The 11,550-nt window shown below is 40.6% G+C and overlaps 1 long non-coding RNA gene across 1 annotated transcript in view; it reads right to left on the bottom strand.

Annotated features, from left to right (window-relative positions):
• Window positions 1–533: 533 nt before the first annotated feature.
• The window catches only part of LOC145537166 (uncharacterized), a 112,398-nt gene continuing 101,381 nt past the window's right edge, over window positions 534–11,550 (bottom strand). The window contains exons 7-8 of the long non-coding RNA XR_014076244.1: window positions 1,500–1,633; window positions 534–1,201 (exon numbers count right to left, since the gene is read on the bottom strand). This is a non-coding gene — a long non-coding RNA (uncharacterized LOC145537166). The remainder of the gene's footprint in view (window positions 1,202–1,499; window positions 1,634–11,550) is intronic.

The raw sequence follows: 11,550 nt of genomic DNA, 5'->3' as shown, positions 1-11,550 counted from the left end.
GGAATGCAGTCTCTAATCTCACTGGAGTCCTCATGGGGCAATGATCTTTTTCCCTTCACCTGCAATATTTACAACCCCTCACCTGGAATGTCCGGCTTTTGGAAGTCAGAGACTTGAATACCATAGTTCCAAGTGGTTGGAAGAGAAAATCAATACTCATTATGGCAGAAGAAAGCATGCAGACATTATGTAATACATACACGTGGAACAAAGATGGGTCAGCAATGTCAGGTCAACTACCAGGGGACATAGCTTGTTCAATGACAAACCATTAACACCAGAATTAGGCTCTACCTCCAGCCTCACTCACACTCACAGTTCTTCCCCCGTACTAATTAACTCACCTTGTTTTCTCCTGAGTACCTCATTTGGCTTGTTCTAAAACAAGATTGCCCCAGATTTTCGACTGGGGCAAATTTTACTTTTGTTCCAGGATCTCCTTACCATAGTCTACTGCTGTCTTCACACCTTGTCTCCATCTTGGCATCCTGCCCATTTCCCCTGCCCTGATTGCTATCCTCAGCCATTTAAAATTTTTCTTTACTTTTTTGTAAGAACCCTTTATATCTAAAGTCCTGTGTTTCAATTATTTTGCCTTCTTAGTCATAAGTTTTCTATTCTCTTTTCAAACACCTCTTATGTGATTACTGGTCTATTAATAATCATCTTCTCTTTAACTTTTTATGGTATTTTTCTAACCCAATTTTGATCAAATTACGTAAGTAGTTATGAATTTGACTTTTTTCACTCAGAATTACAACATAAGCATTTTGCCATCATAGTGGTTTTAAAATATATCCACAAATTCTTTCATACTTTTCCATTCAAAGAGTAGAGCCTAACTACCTCCTCTCTCTAGAGTGCAGGCTGTATTCAGTGACTTGCTTCCAAGGAAAAAAATATGGCAGCAAAAGGTGTAGACTATGTCAATAAAAGGCACTGTGGCTTCCTCTTTGCTCATTCTTTCACATCACTCTTTCTGGAAGAAGTCAGCTGTCATGTCATGAGGATACTCAAGCAGCCCAATAGAGAAGTCTCTTGACAGAACCAGTACTAACCTGCCATGCATGCAAGTGAGCTGCCTTGGAATTTCATCCTCCGCTCAGCTGCCTTGGAAGCTCATCTGCCACTCAGCTCCTTTCAAGGCTTCAGATGACTGTAGCCTGGGATCAACATCTTGACTTCAACCTCAAGAGGGACCCTAAATCAGAAGCACACAGTTAAGCTACTGCCAGATTTCTGACCCACAGAAATTGAGTCCCACAATGTGCAATATTTTAAGGCATTAAGTTTTAGGGCCATTTGTAGATGGGCCAACAGTAGATGACAAGCACAGCTATGGATGTTATAAATTTTTCACAAATGCTATTTTAATAATTGTTCTTCATATATGTTTTATATATGCATTTAAGTATACATATCTACTTTGACAGGAAGTTGTCTATTTTAACAGGAGTAATATCAACATGAAAAAGCAAAAGAAAGTCTCAGTGTAGTACCTTTTGTTTCTTCTCCAACTCAAAATACTGGAAGGGTATTTCCTAGATATTATAAAACGCTGACCTAGATCTTCAAAAGTCTCTTTCTTCCCATGCTACACTTATAAATGCAAAGAAAACTGTAGTCTTCACATCTGCAAGGAGGACAAAATTAAAACAAAATGAAAAATAATTTCCCTTTTTAATATATTTCTTTTATGTTATGATCAGAGAAACAATCTAGTCTTTCTATTCTCTTTCAAGAGCTGAGGAGATATACAGCTTTTTTTTTTTGATAATTACATTGTAATTTTGACTCATTCTACCTATCCTAAAGAAGAATAAGTATGAATCGTGTATATACACCAGTTCTAGAATTGCTAGAGAAACATATCTGCCACACTAACTACTGGGATAAAACATTACCTATTCACACAGTATTATCTTTGAACATTTATTTATATGACAAGAATGAGGTACAGTTGTGAATGTGGCAGACACATTGCTGCCATCACAAAGCTTACAGCCCAGTGTGATATGCAAATAAATAGGTTATGAAAGTACAATGTTGGGACTTCCCTTGTGGTCTAGTGGTTAAGAATCCACGTTGCAATGCAGGAGACGCAGGTTCAATCCCTGGTCCGGGAACTAAGATCCCATGTGCCGTGGAACAACTAAGTCTATGTGCCACAACTACTGAGCCTGCGCCACAACTATAGAGCCCATGCAATGCAATGAAAGATCTCACATGATGCAACGAAGATCCTGAATGCTGCAACCAAGATGACACAGCCAAATAAATAAATAAATAAATTTTAAAGTAAATAAATAAAATACAGGGTGTTGAGTATTCTAACATGGATGGAGTAGGATGCCATGAGAGCACACAGATAATGTACCTTATCCAGGTACAGCAATAAAGTAAGGCTTTCTAGGTGAAATGTCCTTTAAACCAAGGTAAATGCAGTGATGTCTTGGTAAAATGGCTTTCCAGGGAAAAGCCCTGATTTGCAGTGTTTGCCAGTTACTATAGTGTAAATACTCCCACCATGGTCGATTTTAACCTACTAATGTGAAGTCACAGATCATGAAATTGAGAAGAGAGGTACAGAATCAGCTACCACAAACTAGTACAAGCCACTTCTAGCAAACCACTGGAAATGCCTCATGAATTATTTTATCCTCTCTTCCTTCAGCCCTCCACCCAGCCTATGTTCAGGCCTGTATCATACCTCATCTAGATTACTGCAATAAACCTGAACTGACCCCAACCGTGGTTGACTCTTGGCTTTCCTCCCCACCTCCTCCCAGCTGTGCTCTCACCATGCCTCTTCTGTGCATAAAACCTTGAGTGACTTGCTGTCTTGGTCTGTTTAACCTGCTGTAACAGAATATCAGAGACTGAGTGGCTTATAAACAATAGAAATTCCATTCTCACGGTCCTGGGAGCTGGGAGTCTGAAAGCAGAGTGCCAGCATGTTGGGTTCTGCTGAAGGCCCTGTTCAGGTTGCAGATTGCTGACTTCTCACTGTTTCCTCAAGTGATGAAAATGGGCAAGGCATTTCTATGAGATCTCTTTTATGAAGAAACTAATCTTTCTTGCCTCCCATAGGATTCACCTCCTATTGCCACCACCTTGGGCATTACGTTTTCAATGTATGAATTTTGCAGGACAAACATTCAGATCATAATATGCACCACTATATATAAATCAAAACTTCATAACAGAGCATGTAAGACTCTTCATGGTCTTGTCCTACCTTCCAGTTCAAGCTCTGCTCCTGTACCTCTTCCATGCCTGCTATGTACTAACCATGCTCAACAGTCATCACCAGCCTGTCAATCCTAAAATACACCATCTGTTTTCCCCTCTTCCTCAAGGATATTAACATAAGCTAACATTTATTAAGCACCCACTGAATGCCAGGGGAGGTGCTAAACATTAGTGGTTTAGGGCTTCCCTGGTAGCTCAATCAGTAAACAATCTGCCTGCAATGCAGGAGACCAAGGTTCGATAAATAAAACACAATCTGAGAACTCAGTAATCATGGGATAGCCAGACAGACACGTACATTCTTTATTACAATGCTTTGAGATGAGCACAGTACCTACAGGGATGGATACGACACATAATCAGGAACAGTAAATACAAAATGAGCCCTAGAATAGAGCCTGGGAGTAAGTGCTAAATAAGTCTGTTAAATACATGAATTATTGATATAATGCTGGATTAGGGTACCATTTGAGTCATGTAGTACACACAAGAATTAGCATAAGCATTCAGAGAAGGGAGAGCTAGCTGGAGAGAAGACCAAAAGCACATTTATAAAGAAGTGAGTCCTGAAAGACATCTCTAGAGGCCTAATGAGCCTCCAGGTCTTCAAAGCTTTGCAGATTTATGCCATAAGCTATGGTTTCCCATGTTTGTCAGTGCTGGCTGACCATGAGAATCACCTAAGGAACATTTTTAAAATGAAACAGACTCCAGCAATCCAGCCAAATCTCTTAGAGGCATTTCCTAGGCATCTTTATTTCTAAAAATCTTCCCAAAGTTATGACACGCATCCCTGATTTAGAACCACTGCATAGACCTTACACCTCCAAGCAAAAAAGCAGCATTTTGATTATTTACTGAGAGGAGAAGTGAAGGGAGATGGAAAGACCTGGCAAGGCCAAGCTTTTGGTGACCTCCTTTCTCTAACAGAAGCTATTCACAGATATTCCCTGCAGTCAAGGCTAACCCGCTGAATGCCTCAGCTCACCAATATTTTAGGTGAGGCTTGCAGTCATTATAGCTGCCTTCAACTGAAGTTGGAGTAATTATTTATTCATTTTGATTCTCTGAATATGCAAAACAAGGTGTTGTCCAGAGGTCCTTAAGAGGAAGGTCTCAAGTATCTGTTCTTGTTAGACTGCTACTGTTTAACAGTGTACAAAAAAAAGAAGTGGAAAAATGGGGGAGTGGGAGGGAGTAGGGAAGAAAGAATTTAGCTACACCTCCTCTGAAAAAGCGCCACTAGCGAAGTGTGTGTACAATACTCCAGTCTGATCTGGACAAAGCTGAGTGTCCTTCAAAAGGGCTAAACTCAGACAATTTTTGGTCCTTCTCTATTTTTATTTCAGTGAATACTATTCATGCCAAGGATTTCTGGTCTACCTAAGTTATTTACAGTGATTAAAACAAAGCCCAAGGGATCTAAGATGACTATATAAAATGTGGATACTTTCTGGAAAATTTACTCTTAATTTTCAGTTTTACTCAAAATGCAAAGCTTCAGTGTCTTTTTATAGTTCAAAGTGATAGAATTCACTGTAAAAAAATTAAACAACACAAAAATGAAAAACAACGAAAGCAAAACACCATCTATTGCCTCTTCCTAACTTTTATCTGCATGTAAACTAAATATGCTTATTCCATACACACTATTCTGAAGCCTTTCTAAAAAGTACAAAGTAGACTGTGGTATTACTCCCATGTCAATGCCTGTAAGTATAGCCTGGTTTATTTGCTTAAAATAAACACCTATTTTTCTATTGTAAGGATGGACATTGGGGTTCATGCCAATCTTGCTATTCTATACAACACCGAAATAAAACACCTTTGGGATACTTACATGTTAACCTCTTTAGACTAATTACCGAGAAGATAACTCTTGAGTCAAAAATGGAAAATATATTTTAATACAACCTTGCCTTCCAGAAAGGTTAGTCAATTTAGATTGCCTACACAGTGCGGGAGACTGCCTATTTCCTCAGACTTTCATCCAGTGTGATTATGGTCAAAATTTTCCCATTTTGACAGTATGGTAGCTGAACAAATACCATCAAATTGTCATTTTAATTCATCTCTAATTATTGTGAAATTAAGCATATTCTCTTCTTTATCAGTCTCTATATGAATTTACTCTTTTCAAAATTGAGTATTTAAAACTTCTGTCCACTGTGCTATTTAAGGGTTTATCTGTTTCATTAATTTCTAAAATATCTTTAAATAATATGTTCTTAACCCTGTGACATCATTGTTATGGGTTTTTAAATTTTATTTTAGTGCTGTCATGTCAATGATTTTATTACTACTACCACTATTAATGTGATTACTACTATATGGTCAAAGTGATTTCAATTTTTCTTTAATATGATAAAACCTTGAGGACAAACAAAGAAAATCCTTCACCCTCTCCAAAAATCTTCAATGATTTCTTAACTTTTCCTCTAAAAATCATATGATGTTATTTTTCATATTTAAATATGGAAACCTTTTGGATCTTACTATTGTTAATCAGTCAGTTCAGTTCAGTCGCTCAGTCGTGTCCGACTATTTACGACCCCATGAACCGCAGCATGCCAGGCCTCCCTGTCCATCACCAACTCCTGGAGTTTCCCCAAACCCATGTCCATCGAGTTGGTGATGCCATCCAACCATCTCATCCTCTGTTGTCCCCTTCTCCTCCTGCCCCCAATCCTTCCCAGCATTAGGGTCTTTTCCAATGAGTCAACTCTTTGCATGAGGTGGCCAAAGTATTGGAGTTTCAGCTTCAACATCAGTCCTTCCAATGAACACCCAGGACTGATCTCCTTTAGGATGGACTGGTTGGATCTCCTTGCAGTCCAAGGGACTTGAAAGAGTCTTCTCTAACACCACAGTTCAAAAGCATCAATTCTTCGGCATTCAGCTTTCTTCACCATCCAACTCTCACATCCATACATGACCACTGGAAAAACCATACCCTTGACTAGACAGACCTTTGTTGGCAAAGTAATGTCTCTGCTTTTTAATATGCTATCTAGGTAGATCATAACCTTCCTTCCAAGGAGTAAGCGTCTGTTAATTTCATGGCTGCAATCAACATCTGCAGTGATTTTGGAGCCCCCAAAAATGAAGTCTGAGGCTGTTTCCACTGTTTTCCCATCTATTTTCCATGAAGTGATGGGACCAGATGCCATGATCTTAGTTTTCTGATCGTTGAGCTTTAAGCCAACTTTTTCGCTCTCCTCTTTCACTTTCATCAAGAGGCTCTTTAGTTCTTCTTCACTTTCTGCCATAAGGGTGGTGTCACCTGCATATCTGAGGTTATTGATATTTCTCCTGGCAATCTTGATTCCAGCTTGTGTTTCTTCCAGCCCAGCGTTTCTCATGATGTACTCTGCATATAAGTTAAATAAGCAGGGTGACAATATACAGCTTTGACGTACTCCTTTTCTTATTTGGAACCAGTCTGTTGTTTCATGTCCAGTTCTAACTGTTGCTTCCTGACCTGCATACAGGTTTCTCAAGAGGCAGGTCAGTTGGTCTGGTATTCCCATCTCTCAGAATTTTCCACAGTTTGTTGAGATCCACACAGTCAAAGGCTTTGGCATAGTCAGTAAGGCAGAAATAAATGTTTTTCTGGAACTCTCTTGCTTTTTCGATGATCCAGCGGATGTTGGCAATTTGATCTCTGGTTCCTCTGCCTTTTCTAAAACCAGCTTGAACATCTGGAAGTTCACAGTTCACATATTGCTGAAGCCTGGCTTGAGAATTTTGAGCATTACTTTACTAGCGTGTGAGATGAGTGCAATTGTGTGGTGGTAGTTTGAGCATTCTGTGGCATTGCCTTTCTTTGGGATTGGAATGAAAACTGACCTTTTCCAGTCCTGTGGCCACTGCTGAGTTTTCCAGATTTGCTGGCCTATCGAGTGCAGCACTTTCACAGCATCATCTTTGAGGATTTGAAATAGCTCAACTGGAATTCCATCACCTCCACTAGCTTTGTTTGTAGTGATGCTTTCTAAGGCCCACTTGACTTCACATTCCAGGATGTCTGGCTCTAGGTGAGTGATCACACCATCGTGATTATCTGGGTCGTGAAGATCTTTTTTGTACATTTAATGGTATGAGGTAAAACTAACTTTTTCTCCCCAGTGGACAGTCAAATGGCCCAACACTATTTTATGAGCTAATCTCGTTCTATTTTCAGAGAGGTTCATATGTTTAGCTACATTCATCGTGTAGGTAATGATTCAACATCAGTAGATTCATTCTCAGATATTGCTTCTTTTTTTTCTAGTTTTAAGCTTATATCATTTGGGTTATGGGAGCCAGGAGTAAATTTAGTAAACCTACGTATCACACACTGAATTCTACAAAGTAAATGGTCTTATTACATAATCCATTTGCACCAGGTAATGCTCAGTAGAAAGGACACTTAGAAAGGCTACTCAATTGCTTTTCAAACTGCTCAAAATATACTAGACACATAATACCGAATAATGTAAAAGAAATTGCATTGATACTAGATGCAACTGCAACACTAAACTAGCTTAAAATCAGATACTCTAATCTTTAAGTGAAAAACCTAATATTTTCTTTAACTGACTTTTCTAGATAAGGCTTCCCATTCTCCAGTATTTTAAAGCAGGATTTGATCAAAACAAGTGTCAAAGGTCAAGTGACATTACATGGTCAACTAGAGTATTCAGAAAATAATTCCTGGAAATAATAAAGAAGAAAACAATCACAGTACTCATTTCGTAGCTCAGTCAGTAAAGAACCTGCCTGCAATGCAGGAGACCCAGGTCTGATCCCTGGTGGGGGAGGGAGGGGCGCGGGGTGTGGAGATTCCCTGGAGAAGGAAATGGCAATTCACTCCATATTCTTGCCTGGAGAATCCCATGGACAGAGGAGCCTGGCAGGCAACAGTCCATGGGGTCACAAAGAGTCAGACACAACTGAGTGACTTCACTTTCTTTCTGGTGGCTTAGTGGGAAAGAATCTGCCTGCAATATGGGAAACCTGGGTTCGATCCCTGAGTTTGGGAAGATCCACTGGAGAAGGGAAAGGCTCCCCATTCCAGTATTCAAAGAAAACATACAAATAGGCTAATAGGTACATGAAAATGTATGCACATCACTAATCATCTGGGAAATGCAGGTCAAAACCACAATGAAATATTATTACCAAAAAGACAAGAGATAACCAATGTTGGCAAAAATGTGGAGAAAGGAGAACCATTATACCCTGTTGTAGGGATGTACATAGGCACAGTGATTATGGAAAACAGTATATAGAGTCTTCAAAAAATTAAAAATAGAACTATTATATGACTCAGCAATCTCACTCCTGAGTATATATACAAAGGAAATGAAATCAATATCTCAAAGAGATAGCTACACTTCATGTTCATTGCAGCATTATTCACAATAGCCAAGATAGGGAAACATAGTATGTCCTTCAACAGATGAGTGGAGAAAGAAAATGTGGCATATAATGATACAATGGAATATTATTCAGCCATACAAAAGAAGAAAATTCTGGCATTTGTCACAACATGGATTTGTCACAACATGGATGCACATGGAGGACATTATGCTAAGTGAAATAGGCCAGGCAGAAAAAAGTAAATACTGTTTGGTATCACTTATATGGAGAACCAATTTTGTAGTAAATTTCATAGGTTGTGCTCAACATGGCAGAGTAGGAAAACCCTAGGCTTACCTCCTCCCACAGGCACACCAAAACTAAACTATCTGCAGAGCGACTATTGATGAGAAAGATCTGAAGTCTAGCAGAAAAGGTCTTCTACAGCAAAAGATACAAAGAAGGAACCATAAAGAAATGGGTATGAGGGGCAGAAATGCAGTGTGGTCAAGACCCATAATCCCACGTGGGCAATCCACAAAAGGGAGGATAATTACAATCACAGAGTTTCTTTCTAAGGAATGAGTGGTCCAACCCCAACATGAGGCTTCCCAGCATAGGGGACCTGTGCTGAGAAGACATGCTTCCAGAACATTTGGGAAATAAAGACTTCATTCTTCAAGGGTACACAAAAAAAAAAATCTCACATGTTCCATGTCCTAGAGCAGAAGCAGTAATTTGAAAGGACTCTGGGTCAGACCTACCTACTGATCTTGGAGAGACAGAAGGCAACTGGAGCTCACCTTGGAGATACAGACACTGGCAGCAGCCATTTTGGGGAGGACACTGGTGCTGGAATCCATCTTGGAACCCTCCCTCTAGCTTATTACCACCAGACCCAGCCACATCCACCACCTGTTGGCAGCTATACCAGGATGTGTCATGCCAAGCACCTAGCCAAGCAGAGGAACTGCCCCACCCACCAGAAGGCCAGCTGCCTTAGAACTCTCTGAGCCCCCAGTTTGTCCCCCAGGACCTGGCCTCATTGAAAAGCAGATCAACACCAACTCCAGGAGGCAGATGGCCCTATAACCAGAGACTTCAAGACCTGGTTCCACCCACCAGAGCCTGGTACTAGACTGAGGACTCCCTAGGCCCAGGCTGTGACCACCATTGGACTGATGGATACCTAGGATATCCAGAATACCTAGACCCTGCAGCCAGAGATCCCAGGACCTGGCTCTGCCTATCAGTAGGCCAATACTAGCAGCAGAACCTGGCCTCACCCACCAGTAGGTGGATACCAGCTCCAAGACCACTGCACCCCACAGCCTGCCATATTTGTACCCAGTCCACTCACCAGCCCTGGAACCCCCAGAGACCTGGCTCCACCCACTAGCATGTCTAAACCAGCCCTGGGACACCTTAGTACACTCAACCAATCATCCTGGGTTGTAACCCCACTCACTAGTGGACCAAAACCAGCTGTGGGATATCACAGACCCCACAATGAGCAGTATTAGAAACAAACCTTGCCCACCAGTCAGCCAAAGTTCTGGAACACCCAGGGTCCTGCAGACAGAGGTCCCAGGACAAGGAGCCACCTGCCAGTGGATGGGAACCAGCCCCAGGATGCACTGGGCCCAAGCCACACCTAGCATCAGGCCAACACCAGCTCCAAAACACCTTGGGAACCTGAGCCACCCAACCTCAGGATGAGGTTCAACACACTAGCAGTCTGGCTCCAGCTTTGGAACACCACAGACCATGCAAGTCAGCCATGTGAGGAACTGGCCCCACACACCAGCAGGCCAACACTAGATGTGGGACTAGTGGTCCTGAAACCACACATCCCAAAATCCAGCTCCATCCACCAGTGAGCCAGCACTAGCCCTGGGACCCATGCTGGGGTCCAGCTGCCTTGTGACCCAGACTCACACATCAGCAAATAACAGTCTCCACACAAGGCCTAGCAACTAACTGGACCAGGAACCAGCCACGTCTTCCGGAAAACCCAAAGAGGTCAGCCCAGTACACCAGAAGGGTACATGTAACCCACAGAGAGAACACTCCTAGAGCATATAGCTCTGGTGCCCAAAGGGGAGGAAGCTGCTGGAATGCAGAGACATCACCAAAAAGCCTACTTCTACAAGATCAGGAAACATAATTCACCAACAAAATACACAGAAAGAAAAAGAGCAAATTAGGCAAAATGAAATGATAGAGAAATATGTTTCAAATGAACACACAAGACCCCAGAAGACAAACTGACTCAAGTGAAGATGAAAAAAAATCTACCTGATAAAGAGTTCAAGGTAATGATCATAAACATGCACAAAGAACTTAGAAAAAGAACACATGAATAGTGCCATAAGTTAGAAGTTCTGAACAAAGAGATAGAAAATATATTTTTTTTAAAAAAAGAGCTGAAGAATACCATAACTAAAACAAAAATACACCAGAAGGAATCAATAGCAGATTGAATGATACAACAAACTGGAAGACAGAGTGAAAAAAATCTCTCAAGTCAAAAAAACAGAATTTTTACAAAATGAGGATAGTTTAAGAGACCTCAAGGACAACATGAAGTGTACCAACATTTGAATTATAAAATTATCAGAAGGAGATAACATAGAAACAAAAAAAAAACCCACAGAGATTATATACCAATAAACGATCAATTATACATCAATAAAATGTATAGCCTAGAAGAAATGGACAAATTCCTAGAAATGTACAATCTCCCAAGAATAACCCAAGACGAAATAGAAGACATGAACAGGCCAATTACCAGCAATAAAACTGAATCAATCATTTTTTTTAATTTCCAAAAATCAAAAGTCCAGGATCAGATGGCTTCACAGGTAAATTCTACCAAACACTTAGAGAACAGTTACTACCTATCCCTCTCAAACCATTCCAAAAAATTGTAGAGAAAGGAGTGCTTCTGAAACT

The sequence above is a fragment of the Giraffa tippelskirchi genome, chromosome X (genome assembly GCF_054371585.1).
Source record: "Giraffa tippelskirchi isolate mGirTip1 chromosome X, T2T-mGirTip1v1.2.pri, whole genome shotgun sequence".
In the NCBI taxonomy this organism is placed as follows: domain Eukaryota; kingdom Metazoa; phylum Chordata; class Mammalia; order Artiodactyla; family Giraffidae; genus Giraffa; species Giraffa tippelskirchi.
The sequence above is the reverse complement of the archived record's forward strand: the minus strand, read 5'-3'. Positions and strand labels throughout refer to the sequence as shown.